Source organism: Bos grunniens, chromosome 26 (genome assembly GCF_055505025.1).
Source record: "Bos grunniens cultivar Pamir isolate PY7600 chromosome 26, Bosgru_T2T1.0, whole genome shotgun sequence".
NCBI classification, from domain to species: domain Eukaryota; kingdom Metazoa; phylum Chordata; class Mammalia; order Artiodactyla; family Bovidae; genus Bos; species Bos grunniens.
This window is the reverse complement of record NC_141190.1, coordinates 26,251,631-26,270,532: the sequence shown is the minus strand read 5'-3', so window position 1 is coordinate 26,270,532 and position 18,902 is coordinate 26,251,631. Positions and strand designations below refer to the sequence as shown.

At 37.2% G+C, this 18,902-nt stretch overlaps 1 long non-coding RNA gene and 1 other non-coding gene across 7 annotated transcripts in view; one reads left to right on the top strand and one right to left on the bottom strand.

Annotated features, from left to right (window-relative positions):
- Positions 1 to 18,902, bottom strand: part of LOC147344290 (uncharacterized) — a 611,360-nt gene that overhangs the window by 470,651 nt on the left and 121,807 nt on the right. The window lies entirely within an intron of this gene.
- TRNAA-AGC (transfer RNA alanine (anticodon AGC)) lies at positions 12,566 to 12,637 on the top strand. The gene has a single exon. It is a non-coding gene; the product is annotated as a tRNA-Ala (tRNA).

Here is an 18,902-nt window from a genome sequence, read left to right as displayed (position 1 = left end):
CTAAAATTACTGTTCACTGCCATTCCCTGTTTACTTGTTGATTTTCAATAACCTTCAACCTGACAGGCAAATGTCATAAAAACTTCTGTCTCCGCATGACTGCATTCCCATTGATTAGAATGGCCCCTGGCACAAAGTAATCCATCAATACTATCAGTTAAACGAAGGGATTCTTGCACAAATGAACAAAAGGCAGGCTCCAGAGTATTACCATATCCCTAGCATTCCCTGGCCTATGAAAACACTAACTGCATTTCTGAATTTTTGAATTTGGGAAGCTTTTGGCCATTCTAGACTTCATGGAATCAAAGGGATCTGTGTTCTAAATTTGGTGTGAATATTCCTCATAATATCTGTGTCAGATTAGGAGAGAGAGAAAGAAGACAGTTACATTCAAAACTGAGGACCATCAATCTAAGAATAGGACCTAGCAAGTGTATTGAAAAGCAATTAAACGCTCCCAAAGGAAACATGGAACACCATCGTGCAAACATAAACACTGGGCTATTTGAGGCTAGTTTGTCTGAAGAAAATTATCTAATCTTGAATTCCACACGTAAAAAGAAAATTAAAAAATAAATTTTAAAGTATTCTGTCTAAATAAATGGTGGTATTTTATACAATGGAATATTCTGAAGCTCTCAATAAAAGAATAAGATAGATCTTTATATGGCTTGAGACATATTTGTTAGCATTTTTGAATAAAATATTCAGAGTAGTTAAGGAAATTGAATGTTTTCTATGGTGGAAATATACTCAAACTATGAATATTTACTTTCTCCACTTGCGTGTATGCACGTTGCATGGGCGTGTATGTGTATACATGTATAAACAAACAGGACGAGGTCTGGAAGAATGCACAAAAAGGTAACAGTTGTGGTCATCCTCAGGAAGGATCAGAGGAGAACAGAATTGCTTGAGGTAGTCTAAGTGGTCTCTGGCTTTATGTGTAATGTAAATTTTTTCAACAAAATCATATTCATGCCTTCTTTGATTGATAAATTGTTTTAAATTTAAAAATCAAAAAAAGAGAGCACATTTTCCACATGTGTGGAAATTGCCCTGAAAATTCTGTTTGCATACTAGACTTCTGTATGGTTAACACAACCACAATAGATATTAGCACTACTTAACTGAAATGAAGATAGTTTAGCACGTATTATCCTGAATACAACTATGCTATATTGAAATGGGTGTGACTTACTTTTTCAGGTACATACAAACATCTGTTTATAAGTTATACAATTTAGCAGCAGGCTGTTAGCAAACTGGTATTTCTCCCCTACAATCTATTTTTCTGATTCTTTATTAATGAAGATTTTTTTTTTCTATTTTAAATTTTGGGGCTTCTCTTTAAGTTTCTAAAATTTCTCAAAGGTTACTGATGGTTTCAACATGAAACTATTAATTTTTCTCTAGACCCTTGAATTAACTTTGCCTGGGTGTAGAGATACAAGTTCATTTGACTATTGCTGAAAATAAAATGCATCGCTCCTTCTACATTGGACTTTGGGGCTTTTTAAATTTTTGTTTTGTTTTTGGTAATGAGAAGCAATGCTTGTTCTGTCTTTTTCAACCAGGGACAGAAGTACTTGGCAAAGACTGGAAAAACAGGAAGTGCAGGTTTGTTACAGTAAATATACTATTTGCCCCAAAGGGCTGTGCTATCTCCTGATTGTTTTCACTGAATTGCAAACACGTTAGTTGCCCTACCTGTTTCAAAATTCCCAGCTGATTTAGGCCTTTGTTTAGCTTGGGCCTCTTTCATCTCACATAATTCCCCCCTCTTTTTTTTTATGGAGCTCCCTGTCAGCACCCCAAGCTGCGACACTGGTTTCCTTAGTTGATATACCCCCTTTCCTTGCCCTTCTGGAATACTTGCGAAGGAGTGTACGGTCAGATTTTCAGTGTTTAATCTCCTATCCCTTTTGAGCCACATCCTTTCTGAGCCACTAGTTTAAAAATCCTTCTTTTCTTTGAATCTTTTGAAATCTGGTCTACCTCTCCCTGTTACCTATTATAAAGCCCTCCCTGGTGTGGGCACTTCCCCCCAGGGTTCTCAGCCTCCAGAGCACCGACTCCATCCTTCCATCTTTCATAACTGTATCCAGAGGGGCAGTTACGTTTACTGCTTTCTCTACCTCTGACACTGCCGGATGCTCACTTTGATTTGGATTTCCAGCTGATAAGTGTATAACTGATGTCTGCTAGTACCATGGTATTTTGGAAATGTTCGTTTTTTTCTTTTACTTTTTTCCTCCCCTGGTCAGAATGTCCATTAGTAATCATCATTAGTGATTTCATTGTCCATTTCTATCTACTTTTAACCTTATCCAAACACCATACCAGGTGCAGGGCCTGAGACTCTTGACAGCCGTATGTAAAGATTTTCCCTCAAACTGGAAAGCAAATGGAATTTTTAAAAAACTGTTTCTGTTCTTAAGAAGAAAGATTTCTGTGTCTCTCCCAAGAGATAAGCTGCAATAAGGAAGAAGAAATGCAAAGACTGAAAATCCTCTGGTAAATGTCTCTTTAGCTTAGAAATTATTTGTTACTATTTTTTTCTGTATTTTTATGAAAGAATAAGAAAAAACAGCTGTAACAGAGACTGATATGTATTCACTACTCCTATGGCTCTTTTTATTATCAGGTTTTTCCCAGGTTTTTGAAATATAATTGACATACAACATTGTATGAGTTTAAAATATATACCATGTTGATTTGATAAAATCATATATTCCAAAATGATTGCCATCACAGTGTTAGCTATTCCTACTTCTCTTTTCTCCTGTGTGCACATCTATGTTTTGTTTTCTAGCAGCACTTGCAGGAAGGAGGCCATGCAGCTAGGTTCAAGCCATTGGAATGTAAATGATGTGATGTCCGTGATTTCAGACCTTGCTCCTGTAAAACCTCCTGCTTCATCCTATAATCTCTCTTGCCTTGCTTTTGCCTGAATTCAGAGGATAAAGGGGCTAGATCCAAGAGATGATGGCACTGTCACATGATAAAGGAAGCTTACATTCCTGCAATACATATGGAGGAGAGTACTCATTCTGCCAGCTAACCCACTTCAACCCAGTATCTGCCTTCACAGCCCACCCAAAATATGCTTAATGACTTTAAACTATTGAATCCAGGTTTTATCTAATTCACATATTTTTATCTAATTCACATACCCTTGCTTTCCCTGTTATATTTTTTCCCATTAACCACAATTTGCTTTGTCAAGTTCTTTCCATCTTGACTTTCATGGTATCATCAGTTATGGTTCTCCTTTTACCTCCTAAGGTTCTGTCTAGTATCTCTTCTTTCAGTGTGGGTATTCATGAAGTTCCATCACCACCTACTCATCACTCAACAAGCTCTCCTTGGGTATTTAATTCCATTTCTATATTTTTTAAACTAACATTTAATAACTCATTTCAAAATGTGGTCCCAGTTTCTAACTTCATGTTTTCTGATAACATGCTCTTTCTCTGTCCTGTGTACTGGTAATAGTGTACTATTTAACCTCCAAGGGATATGCTACATTCTTGCATCCCTCTTTTTTCATGGACAAGTTTCTCTGCCTTTCATGATCAAACTCCTATTTTTGTCTCAAGCAAATCAGTCACCATTGCTTCTCTGATTGTCCCTCCCATGCAGAACTAGGAGCTCTCTCCTCTATGATCTAACTGTAACTTCCACTTATATCCATTGTTATAGCACGAAACACAACCTCTTGTACTTCTTTACTGCAGTCACTACCAAGGCTGTGAATTATTCCAAGGCAGGTTTCCTGTCTTACTCATTTGTGTGTACCCCATTTTCAGCATAGCATTTGCCATAAAACAAGCACCTGGTGAAGATGGTTTGAAGCATTATGAAATGAAATAATAGCTTACTAAACTCTCTTTGAATAAATATTGAAATCTGGAAGAATTTCCTGTTCTGGGTTACAGTATAGAAATAACTCATCCAACTTTGAGTCCTCCATCAAAAATGTTAAGGAGAACATTTGTTGTTAGTTAGAAATGTTGTGGATTATTTGGTAGCTGTAGTAGATACAAAGGGGTTTTGCTTCCAGTCTAATCCTGGAAGTTTCTGTGAGAATACTGAATTCCATAAAGTATGAGTTTTAAAACATTTATAGTACCTGCACAGAGACAGAAGTATGATGGGGACATGCCTATATTCTATTTTTATAGTTCTCTTATTTTATTTGGGGATCAAAGCCTGATATATTGGTGTGCTCCTCAGAAAAAGCTAGATACAAAAAACAACCAACAAGCCAACAAAAAACACCCGAAACAGCACTTTATACAATAAAAATGCATTTATACTTTATCTTACAGTAAAGAGAACAAATCTGGATGCTCCATCTAGAGATTTGAAAAAAAAAAAGGGAAATATAAGTCTATAATTGAATATAGGAGAGTAAAAAAAAATGGGAAATATAAGTCTGTAATTGAATACAGGAGAGTAAAGGTGAAAGTTGTACTTAACCTGCCCCTATTACTACCCACCTTGGTTTTAAGATGGGCAACACTTAAGTACAATTCCACTAAGACCTTCTTCATAAAGAGATGTATCACAGCAAGAATGGGTAGTTAAGGGAAATTCCAAAGTAAAAAAAAGACAGTAATAGCAGCCATACTTTACACAGTAGGAGAACTTTGGGTAAGTCAAAGCACCACAATATGATATGTAAAGAGCCATATCAATCAACAAGTGTAGGCAATACTGATATTAACCATGTCCAGAAGACGACTTGTTCAAATAACCCCCCTTCCATGAAGTCTTTCTTGGTTCTTCCTCATTTCAGTTCAGTTCAGTCACTCAGTCATGTCTGACTCTTTGTGACCCCATGGATGGCAGCACACCAGGCTTCCCTGTCCATCACCAACTCCTGGAGCTTACTCAAACTCATGTCCATTGAGCTGGTGACACCATCCAACCATCTCGTCCTCTGTCATCTCCTTCTCCTCCTGCCTTATTCTTTTCCAGCATCAGGGTCTTTTCAATAAGTCAGTTCTTCTCATCAGGTGGCCAAAGTATTGGAGTTTCAGCTTCAACATCAGCCCTTCCAATGAATATTCTGAACTGATCTCCTTTAGGATGGACTGGTTGGATTTCCTTGCAGTCCAAGGGACTCTAAAGAGTCTTCTCCAACACCACAATTCAAAAGCATCAGTTCTTCAGTTCTCAGCTTTCTGTATAGTCCAACTCTTACATCCATACATGACTACTGGAAAAACCATAGCTTTGACTGCATGGACCTTTGTTGGCAAAGTAATGTCTCTGCTTTCCTACTCAGAAGCAAATGTTACCTCTTCTGAGCTCAGCTGTATCTGGATTCTGCTTCTCTAGTGAAATGGCACCCCACTCCAGTACTCTTGCCTGGAAAATCCCATGGGCAGAGGAGCCTGGTGGGCTACAGTCCATGGGGTCGCTAAGAGTCGGACACGACCGAGCGACTTCACTTTCACTTTTCACTTTCATGCATTGGAGAAGGAAATGGCAACCCACTCCAGTGTTCTTGCCTGGAGAATCCCAGGGACGGGGAAGCCTGGTGGGCTGCCGTCTATGGGGTCGCACAGAGTCGGACACGACTGAAGCAACTTAGCAGCAGCAGCAGTGATATTTAGCATCAGCACTATGTCTCATGTTCCCATATCTTCTAAGCCACTCTGAGAAGTCTTTGAGTTCAGGAATAGTATCTAATTTTACATTTTGATATGATCAATAGCAGCTAGGATTGTGTCTGATGCATTTTGGTGTTCAACAAGCAATTTATTGAACTTACATTAATAACCGGTTCTTTCTTGTAGGTCAGAATGAAGTCTATAAAAAAAATTATGACTCATCTCTCTCTCTACACTCAAATTTCTTAGTATGAAAATTTAAGAATACTTATCATACACACCTCTTTGTGTGCAGTAAAACTTCCATCAGGTTTCTGCTGGAATTTAATAAACATTTATTGAGTAGCTACTGAAAATGAAGAATTTAAAAACTGGTATTCAGAGTCAGCTTTTTGCAACTTCAGAGTCTTGCCTCTGACAAGATTGAATTCCTTTGTCATATAACTCTAACCACTTGGCAATGATGAAGAGAATTTCCTTGGTTAATTGTGTCTGTATGTGGATCCTAGTGTAATTTAGAGAAACAAATGAGTACTTGGAAGATCCAGATTCAGTGGTCTAGGCTAAGATTCCCTACAGATGGAACTACTAGGCTTTTTAATCTGTGTACTCTGGTTGATTCAAACAAATGCTGAGTAGAAACAGAAAGCTGGTTTGTTATCACGGAACACGGGTGATAATGACTTTGGGATCAATACCTGCTGAGTCTTTCTCCTTCTTCTCCCTAAACATACAGATGCTGCTCTATCAAAGCAGAACTGTTACAAAAGAATTGATTTCTCATTTCCAAACACACGTGGCTTAACTTGCAACCAATTGTGTCAGCTACCTTAAGCCCTTTTCCCGGAGGAAGAGGGCTGTAAATAAGTAAATAAGGGGACTGTGTTTTCCTGCCTTCATGAGAATGGATTTCTGGGCTCCCTTCTTCTGCAAAAAATGATGCAGTGTGTTCTGTTGCTAGCCTCATGCTGTAAATAACATTTTGACTTTGGGCATCCTGGTGAAATATACTTAAAAGTAAATTAGATGGGGCTCTAGGCAAAGATAAATTTGGAAGTGGGTACCCGCTATGGCTTTGCACTCTGTTGCCATAGGGCTATGCAACCCAAACTGTATTCCTCTTTAGGCCATAAAAAAATAGAAATGTGTGTTTGTAAATTACTTTGTGGATTTTTTTTTCCATTGTTACCTCATGCATGGCTTTCCTGGGGATGTCAACAGAGTCAGTTAGCAAAATAAAGATAGATGGCAAGGAAATAATCCTGAAGGTTTTTTTTTTTTTTTTTTTTTTTTTTTTTTGCTGTTTTGGGTTTTTTGCAATGCAACTATTATAGATACTCAATTGTACTCATCTTAAGCAGAGATTTTGCCATTAGTTTTCTGCTCTCCTGAGAACCAATTGGCATCCTTTGCCTTAAGAAAGGCAAGATGTTTTTATTAGCGGGTGACTAAGCACTTTGATACTCTGTCATGCTTTTCAGAATTTAAGGAAAATGAAAATAAACTAGGCACTCAAAGTGCAGGGAAGAAACCAAGGTACCAGAATATCTGGTGTGGAAACTGATTGCAAAAACATCCTCAATTTTTCATCCTTCCCTATACTCATTTCCTCTGCAATATGAACTTCATGGTTCCTTTCATCAGAGGTTGGAGACTATTTCCTCAATCCTTGAATGTGGGTTTTGTGACGTACTTTAATAGAATGAGACCAACAGTAATATAGGGAGCCAGTGATGAGCCTAGATATCAACAGGTCTCATGGTCTAAAATCTGTATTCTACCAGAACCCGGCCACGGTAACACAAACATGTCTGTTCTTCTGTGGGGATGTGAGAGAAGGCATGGAGGAGACCCTAGCAGTTCCAGTTAAGGCTATTTCAAAGCATCCTGTAACAACCCAACCTGAAAAGACATGAGAATGGCCTTCTAAGACCAGCAGAGCTGCCTTGTCAACACACGGTGTACAGCAGTTGACTGAATGAGTCCTTCCCAGACCAAAAGAATCAGCTCACTGAGCCATGCTGGAAGCATTAAACTGTAGAATCATGAGCCAATTAAATGGGAGCTTTTTAAAGCAATTTTGTTTGGGGGTACTTTGTTATGCAGAAATAACTAACCAAAATATGTCCAATAATAAAAATAGAATTAGCTTTTGAGTTAAATCAGCTGGTGCTCACATTCTGGCTGTAGCATGCCAATGATTAGGCAAGGGGAACGTTTAACTTAATTTCCTCATTTGAAAATTAATATCCACATTTGTATTGTTTCTAAGGGATATAAATGACACAGGTAAAGCATTTGATCCTCAGCAGATTGTGCTATTATAAATAAAAATAATTAGGGATGAAAAAGAAGAGAATTATAATGAGAGAGTTAAGAGAAGAGATAAGAGAGAAAAGGATAGGAAAGAAAGGGGGAGAAAGACTGAAAAGCTGGGGATAATCTGAGGCAGAGAAAATTGAGGTGGGAAGGTCATCTTCTCCTTCCTTGAATGGTTGCTCCCCTTCCTGTGGTTGCTCTCTGTGTGCATGTAAAACAGCATTGGATTAATAACAGCTAAAACACAGCTATCATTTATTGAACCCACAATATGGTTTAGAATCTCTGCAGAGGTTTTCAGCAACAATATTTCATTGAATCCTCACACTCTTCCTATTAGGTAGTTATCATTGTTACTCTCATATTACAAAAGAGAAACTGAGGCTTAGAGGATGTAAGAACCTGTCCAAGACCACACAGCTAATGAGGGACAGGCCACAAGATGAGTTTTGTGTGATACTGGGCTCTTAAGTGCCACAGAGTACACATTTTCCTTAGAAAGCCTGCACTTAGTGGGTAATCTGAGTTTTACAAACCTATCATCATGGACCAAGAAAAGCTTCCTTTTTAATCAAGAAAGCTTTGCAAATCAGATATATCTTAAGTGCACATTAAGCTCCATAAACCAGACACTTTCTTGAGAATGCATTAAGCAAGATGTTAGGTTCATCTGTTAAACATCAGGGTACCTGGGGGCTTAGTTGGTTCTCAGTGACAGTTCCTTTGTCCTCATCCTTCTTTTTGAGGAAAAAAAAGAAGCCTTTGCATTAGAGCTAGAATTTGCAAGTTGGCAGAATATATATTCTGTAGCCATTAAGGCAAGAACTAGAATTTTATATGAAACAGGTCAGAAGCATAACATTGAATTAGACCATTGAAACCAGTTACTTGATATTTTAACTAACACATTTGCTATTTGACATCTTTTCCCAACTGGAAGAAATGTAATCTAAAACAAACTCAGAAATCCGGAGATTTTGCTCTCACATGTTGAAAGTGAAAGTGAGGGGCTGAACGTGTTTTATTTCTAAGCTTTGACTGATTCCCACCATCCTGTCATTTTCTTTACTCCATTCAGCACGTGACTCTCTCATCATGAAAAAGAATTTTAGTGAAGAACTTTCTTGGTAGAAATTTGTGTTGCAAAAGATTACACACATCTACAACACAAAACTGTTGAGGTTTTTTTTTCAGGATGTACATGCGTGCATGCTCAGTTGCTCAGTCATGTCAACTCTTTGTGACCCCATGGACTGTAGCCTGCCAGGCTTCTCTTTCCATGAGATTATCCAGGCAAGAATACTGGAGAGGGTTGTCATTGCCTCCTCCAGGGGATCTTCCCAACACAGGGACTGAACCCATACATATCTCCTGTGTCTCCTGCATTGACCGGCGAATTCTTTGAGCTACCTGGGAAGTGGTTGAAAGTAATTTGAAATAGGCACAGACAGACAGACACACACACACACACACACACACACACACACACACACAGCACTGAGTTTGATTTTTAATCTCAGGGTCTTATTTGGGTGATCCCACATTTGGAAATGTTAGTCTGCCTTCAAAGAAAATGCAAGTCAGAATTGTGATGAAGCACCATGATTTCCAGCAGCTAAGATGAATCTTGTGCTGGACAAAGTTTCAAGAGGCCCATCTTAGACAAAGTCAAATGGGCTAACAAAATTATCCTCCAAAACTTTTTATGCATATGTCAGAGTGATGTTTTCTCAGAGAGAAAGAGATTCTAAGCACAGCAGGGTCTGAATTGATGGCAAGACCATCACACAGGTGATTATAGCAGAACCAAAGAAAGAGAAAAGCATCCTTCATATATTTCAGAACCCCAAATTCAATAGAAACTTAAGACCATTTCAGTTGCTTTTCTTATATTTTATCTTGGGATTGTCTTCCCACGACTTAACCAAAAACTCTTCAATATTCAAAGCATGCTTAAATACAATACACAATTTTGCCTTCTAGAAAGAGTTATACAGCAGCTCCCTTCATATGCATTATTCATTTTTAAGCTGAACTTTACAACTAAGAAGATCTTAAAATACAAACCCTCATGAAAACAACAGCCAGATTTTTATTCATTTAATTGACTTAAACACAATACCATAGTTTTATAAAACTAGAAATCCGTTGTAGTGCAGTGACAGGTCCCAGACTTATTAGGCTACATGTCCCATTTAGAAAAAGGGGCATTTCCCATGTTCCAACTATTACCTAAGTTCTTTCACGTTCATTTAATTCTAATAACTACCCACTATGGTAGGTATTACAGTCTCCATTTTAGGCATGAGAAAATGAAAGACAATAGCTTGCTCATGGATCTGTGACACTAAACTGGAATTCCAGCCCTTATCCACATAGGTCCCAATTTCCTGTTCCTTCCTGGGTGTCATGTGGCCTTTCTGAGCATATATGTTATTAAATATCCTCCTTGTCCCTTGAGTACTGAAGAAGTGATTTGAATGAAGTAATCTGATACTGGCTTGTTTCTCACAGTTTTACTTTAAAAGAAATTGCGTTTGATTCCCCTCTATCTTGTACTTTTCTATCATTTTGTCCTTGTTTCTTCTTGACCCTGATTTTCATACTGTCTGGAATCTGTTTTCCTAAAAAAAAAATTACATTTTCTATATGCAAACAATCTTCTCACTGCTCCCTGAAGCCCTAGAGTTTTGCTGTCACTTTTGAAGACAGATAATAATCCAGTGGCTACATAAATAGAATTGTACCCAAAACAGGCCCAGGAAACCGGTGAACCACGAGTAAAACAAGAACAGCAATGAAACTCCAAAATGCAGTTATTAATTCATACCATCAGGATTACTGCTTTTTGTAAAGATATTTTTAATGAGGAAAGATAAACAAAGCTTTTAAAAATATATGCCATTTTAATTCTGGATCATTGATTTTTAATGATTTCCAAGTTTTCCTATAAATTTTTTTTTGCTAAGAGTGAGAAGATTGTGTTATATTACTGATAGGAGCAGAAAGGTCTTGTGCTTTCTTTGAGACAAGGGATATTTATACATTGTGTATTTTTCATTATGCAACTGTTATCACAAACTCTCCAAAGGAAACCTGTGTATATGGATAAGTGCATATCATTTTAACTACTATAAGCTCCACAGTGTGGGAGGAGGAGAACTCTGTATTCTAATTGCCATTGAAAATATGGTTTGTTCCAGCTCTTAAGAGAACTGAACATGCCATGTCATGCACGGCCACACAGGGTAGCACCAAGGTTGGTCAGGAGGCAGAAGGGATTTGAGAAAAGTATGGGGGAAAATGATTATGGTTTTTAAGGCAAGAAATGGGTAAAGCAAGGTAAACAGGATGAGAATTGGTTAGTGTGAATAACTCCATCAGGCTGCAATTTCAGTAGGGGCTGTCTCGAGTTGTCCGGTACCTAGGCCTGGGCTGATCAGGTCAGGTCAGAGGAATATCGGCTTCACATGTAGACATTCAATAAAGAAGGTGATTGAGAGAGATGAACTTTGGGTCATTGGTTTGCACATGAAAGGGACTAATTTGCTGTCTCTAGGAATTAGCTAGCCATGGCAGAGCCCCTCTTTTCCCAGTCAGCCAAGTTCCTAAGATGTTAAAGTATCATAAAAGACAGAAAATGAAAAACAAGATTTATACAGTCACATAATATGTATATATGACATGAATGAAAAAATAAATAAGTGGCTGATTTCTTCAGCTCAGCATTACAATCTTTGTTCACATCTTCTCCGACCTTTCTGAAAATGAACAAATGATTTCAAAGAGAGCTAACTACAAATTTTTCTCCAACTTTTCCTCCTAAAATGTTACCTGCATTATTCAAGTTAAAGAGGGTATCATTTTGCATTTTATCCAAAAGCAAAAATGAAGTAGATGGACATATATGGATCTGAAAACCAGAGTTCCTCTACTCTCTATTATACATAGGTACTATGTTGAACTTGGGTGATCCATTTTTCTTTAAAATCTCAGATTACCATTTACTGAAGAACTTAAACCCTCACAAAAATAAATGTTGGTGTCATTAAGACAAAAACATCACCAACCCACATTGTAAGCTTTCAGGGAAATGATTTGAAGTGAATATCAATATTTTAAGAAATAAATGAAAGAGAAAGATAATTATTTTAACTTCTGGAGACCTTTAAGTACTGTAGGATACACATTAAAACAACCAAATACTAACACTGTTATGGGGGACTTTGTTCACATAAATAAATTCACAAGGACAGTTTAATAACATTTGCAATTAAAATTATCCTCTGGCACTGGAAGGATGGCTTTCAATTACATGTAGATCATTGGATTCATTTAATTCATATGACTTGTAAATTTGAGAATCTGTTCTTCTAAAAATAAAGCCATGAAATCTTTCCTGAATATACACAACTCCATTAACGACTTCCTTAATTAAAATTATCAACAGTAAATACTTTTGATTACAGTTGCTATATATCATAACTTATTTAATGTTTCATCTATTTTATATAGGGCTTCCCTGGTAGCTCAGACAGTAAAGCGTCTGCCTACAATGTGGTAGACCCGGATTTGATCCCTGGGTTGGAAAGATCCACTGGAGAATAAAATAGCAAGCTGGGGGTATAGCTCAGTGGTAGAGTGCGTGCTTAGCATGTATGAGGTCCTGGGTTCAATCCCCAGTACCTCCACCTTGGACTTTCCCGCTGGTCCACTGGCTAAGACTCTGCACTCCCAATGCAGGAGGCCTGGGGTTTGATCCCTGATCAGGGAACTAGGTCCCACGTACTGCAACTAAGACCTAGGGCAGCCAAATAAAATCTTAGGGCTTCCCTGATAGCTCAGTTGGTAAAGAATCTGCCTGCAATGCAGGAGACATGGGTTCGATTCCTGGGTTGGGAAGATCTTCTGGAGAAAGGATAGGCCACCCACTCCAGTATTATTGGGCTTCCTTTGTGGTAAAGAATCTGGTAAAGAATCTGACTGCAAGTGAGAGACCTCGGATCAATCCCTGGGTTGGCTAGATCCCCTGGAGAAAAGAAAGTCTACCCACTCCAGTATTCTGGCCTGAAGAATTCCAGGGACTATATAGTCCGTGGGGTCGCAAAGAGGAAGGGCAGCTTTCAATTACATGTAGATCATTGGATTCATTTAATTCATATGACTTGCAAATTTGAGAATGTGTACTTCTAAAAATAAAGTCATGAAATCTTTCCTGAGTATACACAACTCCATTAACAACTTCCTTAATTAAAATTATCAACAGTAAATACATTTGATTACACTTGCTATATCTCATACCTTATTTGATGCTTCATCTATTTTATATACCATCATACAGGAATTTTCAATTATTGACTTCATCTTCACATATTCAGACTTAATAATCATACTTATTAGAGTTTAGCTGCCTTCTTTAAAGCGAAAAACATACACTGTATTTTGCTTATAAGCAATTATGTATAACAGAATCCAGAACTTCTGTGTTGATTTTTCTGCACCAAGTCAGGAGGTCATCAAATCTCTTTTGTCCATTGTTTGGAGCCAAGACCATATAAGGAGAAAAGATGTCCTGCCTTAATGGAACAGAGAAAGACAGCACTAGGTGGTCCTAGTATGGTGGGAGGATTTTATCTATTATTAAGGATCAGAGGTATTGAATTCAATTATGTAGATGAATGTTAATCAAGGAAAAAAAAAAAACAACAGACAGCTGGTCAACCTATTTCGGTAGACTAGCTAAGATGGGAAGGATCAAGAAATGCCAGATGCCTATCAGACAGGTTCAGAATTTGATAAAAAATGCACATGGGGTGACACTAATGAACAAAAGTGAAATTTTGAAAATTCTCAGCTGAATGAGTATGGTTGGAATTTGCTGTCAGAACAAGAGAGATCTACAGTGGAGAACTTGATTCCGATGGAGAAAAGGGTTAATACCACCAAGAGATGTCCTTATTGCCATTCTGTAGCATTGCCAAATAAGCAGTGGCACATATCTAAGGTAAATAGGTAGGTATGGTTTTAGAGCAAGTCTTTGTTCACCTTCAGTGAGATTCCTGTTTATCCTATTCGTCCTTTGGTGTATGTGGTTTTGACTCCCTGGCAAACTGGCAAATGATACCTGAACTTTAAAGTAACTGTATTAATTAAAATGGTATCTTAATTAGAGAAACAAATGAAAGTTTATGAAGCATGCTCTACTCCCTTTCAATTAAATGATTTAATGTCATTAACAAGAGTCCTTCTTGAGATTATTCAGGGGAGGTCCAGGGATTTGGTTATAGCTGGCCATGTATATGTCACATCACCAGAACTCTGTTTAGAGGAGGTCCAAGCAAATTCCTGGAAGGAACTCCTCCTAGGGCAAGTGATCTGTAGCTACTGCGCTGTGTTTATTATTGCAGGTGAGGCTGAGTTGAGCATACTACTTTTCACGTAAATAGTCTGTTGTCTAGCCACTGGGGACATTTGCCTAGAGAGAAAGGAAAGCAGAAAAAGGAAAATGCTGAAAGAATCTCTCTCTAAACGTCCATGGATCATTGATCTCAGAACAGTGCTAACAGTACTGGCACTGTAGCCTCAGCAGCATTTTTAGTGGATTTGTATTGACACCAAAGCCTTTGGCATGCTGGCATTAGAAAGAGTGACTAAGGGTTAGAGAAAATCTCATGTCTTTCTCATTAAGTGTAGAGTTGCAGCCAACAAAAGAATTTTCAAAGAGGTGCAGGCATTTTACTTATGTATATACTGTATATAATTCATAGGCTATCACACATACACATACCACTGAGAGGTCATGTAATAATTGTGTATGTATACAAGACTGCTGGATGGGGGAGCCTGGTGGGCTGCTGTCTATGGGGTTGCACAGAGTCGGACACGACTGAAGCGACTTAGCAGCAGCACAAGACTGCTATATTAGAGTGTTGATGGAGTGGCACTTTCTCTGTTGTAACAGAAAGCAAGATACAGGTAGACTATTCAGTGGCTAGAGGATTAGAATATATAAGTGTAAAAATATTCAGATTTAATCAAATCTCAAATGATAAAATGTAAAAGGAGACTCTAGAGCTCCTTGAATTATGAAAACCTATTTTGAACTGGAGACAATATTTTTCTTTCAGGAGAAGAGTCATCAAAATAAATTGACTTTCTTTGGGAAGATTTTTATTGTTCTTGTGATCTTGTTAAACTTGGCCCTTCTGTTTTTCCTGCCTATAGAGCTGAATGTCATAGGGTACTCACTTCCCAATAGAAGCATCATTATATATTCCACATTATTTTGTCAGGTAGGGTTTAATTCTGTAATTTCTTGTGTTATCTTTCCCTGGTCTCAGTATCAGGGTAACACTGGTCTTATAATTTGGGAAGTGTTTCCTCCCCTACTATTTTTGAGAAGAGTTTGTGAAGAATTGAGATTAATTCTTCCTTGAATATTTGATAAAATCTAATAATCAAGACATCTAGGTCTAGTTAATATTTGAGTTATTTTTTAAAATTCAATTTATTTATTATAGGATCCATTTAGCCAATCTCTTCACCAGTCAGTTTTAGCTATGTCCTTGTAGAATGTGTTCATTTTATCTGAGTTATAAAGTTTGTTGCCTTTTAATTGTCCACTGTACTCACTTTATAGCCCTTTTATTTCTAGACAACTGGTATTTGTATGAAATGCTAATGTTCTTTCTTTTATTTCTGATTATAGTTGAGTCTTCTTTTTTTTGGTATATCTAACTAAAATTTTTTGTTAGTTGATCTTTCCAAAGAATCAGTTTTTGGTTTCCCTTATTTTCTTTATTTCTTCTATACTCTTTTTTTTTCTATTCTCTATTTCAGTAATTTCCACTCTGATATTTAGTTCTTTTCTTTTGTCATCTTTAGTTTTAGTTTTACTTTTTTCTCCAGTGTCTTAATGTGGGGTTAGGTTACTTATTTGAGATATTTCTTCTTTCCTAATACAGGCATTTCCAACTATGAATTTCCCTCTAGGAACTGCTTAATTCTTAGTTCTTAGCTATATCTCATAAGTTTTGTTATGCTGAATCTTCCTTTTCATTTATCTCAAAGTATTTTATAATTTCTGTTTTGATTTCTTCTATAATCCATAGGTTAATTAGAAGTGTTTATTTTCCTCTTATTTGTGAGTTTTCCAATTTTTTTCCTGGAAATTATTTCTAATTTTATTCTATTTTGGTCTGAGAATGTACTGTATATGATTCTTAATCTTTTAAATTTATTGAAGAAATAAATGTCTAAAGAAATGTGGACCTTTAGGTGAAGAAAACAGAGCAAAGGCAAGACAGGAATACACATGAGATACTCACAGTATATGAGCAAATTATGTTAACTATAAGGTGTTTTTTTTTTTTTTTAATAAGTTCCACCTAAAGATAAGGCAAGCCTGTGTGTTAAAGCGGTAATGCAACTTTCTGTAAGAACCAGAGGAGATATAGCCCAGGAATACAACAGTAAAGGAAGTTTTTTCAACTATCAAAACACATCTACTGTAGCAAAATCTTATGAACATTATAACTATGGGCATTATTTCAAAATTTTTAATCCCTCCATAATTAGTAGACTGTAGTGAGAGGTCAGAGGTTAAGCAAATCTTACTCTTTACTTGTACGTGTGGTAAAAGCTATACTATATGCTTACATAGAAATAACATAGCTCTCATTCATGGCAGTGGTCATAGAAACAATTGCACATCTGGTCTGTGATTTTTTGATTTCTATTTCTTTACAAGCATTAGCTCCACAGGCCAGGAACTACATATTGTTTTGTTTTTATAATTTTTTATGCTATGTATCAATATATCCCTAGTATCTAACTTAACAGTAGGACATGGTACAAGTGCAATACACATTCCTTGTATAAGGAGGTGAATGGAACATGGGTTAATTAATGGATGGATGAGTATACATTTTTTAAAAATCACCAGTCATCTTTTTTTGGTGTATGTTAAATGTGAGATGTTTGAGGTCATTTTCTATTGTCAAAATCAGGAAGAAAAAAAAAAAAAGCAAAACACTTGAATTTCTAGTCCATGAATTGCAAAAATGTCTGCAAAATGTCTGTCTTTCCAGAGGTTAGTGTAACTCAGCAAACAAGAGGCCTTCCTGGAGACAGGTTAATGTGTCAGTTATCAAATGAACTAACCATGTCCACTAGGACCCTATGGAAAACTTTCTAAGAACTCTCGCCTTTAAATAACCATTAATAACCATTTTCATCCTTAATGAAATACAGATAATTTTCCCAATGCAAAACTGCTGAGCACCATTTTTCCAATTCATCAATGTGCAAAGCTAGTCTATACACAAATCAATTCAGAGGGTATGCAGAGGGGAGGAAAAGTGAATACCAAGATGAAAATATTCATTAAAAGTGCAAAGTGCAGTAATGATTAGGAGCCTTTACAACTTAACTCTCAACTCTCACAAATGGCAGAAACCAAATTTCTGAGTAATCCTCCCTAGAGTAGGTCCAGGCAGAATGGATTAGTTGAAGGTGAATGGACAGTAATGTGGTCTGATTGATTGCCCTCAGTATGCCTCAGGCACCCCAGAGGGTCAAAGCAGCTTGGTCTGATTGGTTGCACCATAGCCTGTTTTGTCAGAAATTCAAATGAGTGGAGAAACCAAACAAACTTACACTTCTCAAGGGCAAGCTTTGTTTGGAAACAGGAAGTAGGTACCTTGCAGATGTCACACAATGCATATGCGTGTATCCTAGTATTATCAGTTTACTTGCAGAAATTTGTCTCCCTTAGCAACAATCCGCTATACTCTTCGGCTATCATTCAATCCAGTGATAGGTGGATTTCCTCTTAGCATTGGCACACAGGTTTTGTTTCTTTATGTGTATGTATATGTATATGTATATAGGTGTGTGTATATATATATATATATATATATATATATATATATATATATCTCATGCAGCCAACTTTGAGAGGTATTATGTAATCTTGAGACTTTTCTCACCGGAGCCAGGATATTTCTAGCAAGTGCAGACTCCAAGGACTAGTACTTAGTATGAGACTAGGACATGCCTGGAATAAGTGGGGTTCATTCCAGGGAGGGAAGCTCCAGATGCTGGTGTTGAGGGAGACTAACAACACAGCACAAAAGTCACGGCACAAAATGAAGCAATCCTGGTCAGGAGTAGTCTACTAGAGAAAATGAGAGGTGTGTGACAAAAACGGTTCAAAGAAGCAGACAATTAACATTAAAGGTGGCAGTCTTGGGCAAGACTACAGTCCTAAAAAGCATCTTCTTTCCTTCCTCCCTCCATTTACTCACTCAACCAAAACATGCTAAGGTATTTTATTTGACAGATATTATGGATATAATGAATTAAACAAATGTACTTCTTGCTCTCATAGACCTTACTATCTAATGGGTGAGACATTTACATATTAAATACACAAACAGATGCATCATGAACTGTGATTAATTTTAATTATCAGAAATTCATGGGTCTGTGAGTGTGATAAGAAATCCTGATGTAGCCTGCTGGGTATGGTGAATACTCACCAACTTCTCTAAGGAGATGTATGAACTGAGATCTGAAGAATCAGCAAGAAAATGGGGTTGAGGAGGCATTCAAAGTTGCCAGGTAGGAGATATTTCTACATTTGAGAAATGAAAAGAAGGCCAGGGCATGTGAACTACAGAAAACAGGAGGGAGATTGGGACAAGAGGCTGGATAGGAAGCAGAAACTGATCATTCAAAATCTTGTGAATCATGGTAAGATTTTGCTTTTTATTCTAAAAGCATTGGGAAAATAATGAATGCTTTAAATGAAATGACATAATTAGACATTGTGGTTTTTTTAAAAACAGATTACTGTGATTGACACATGGACAAAGAATGGTGGGTCATAAAGGTGGAAGGAAATGGAATGAGATAATTCTGGGGACCACTTAGAAAGCTCTTTTAAAAATTTGG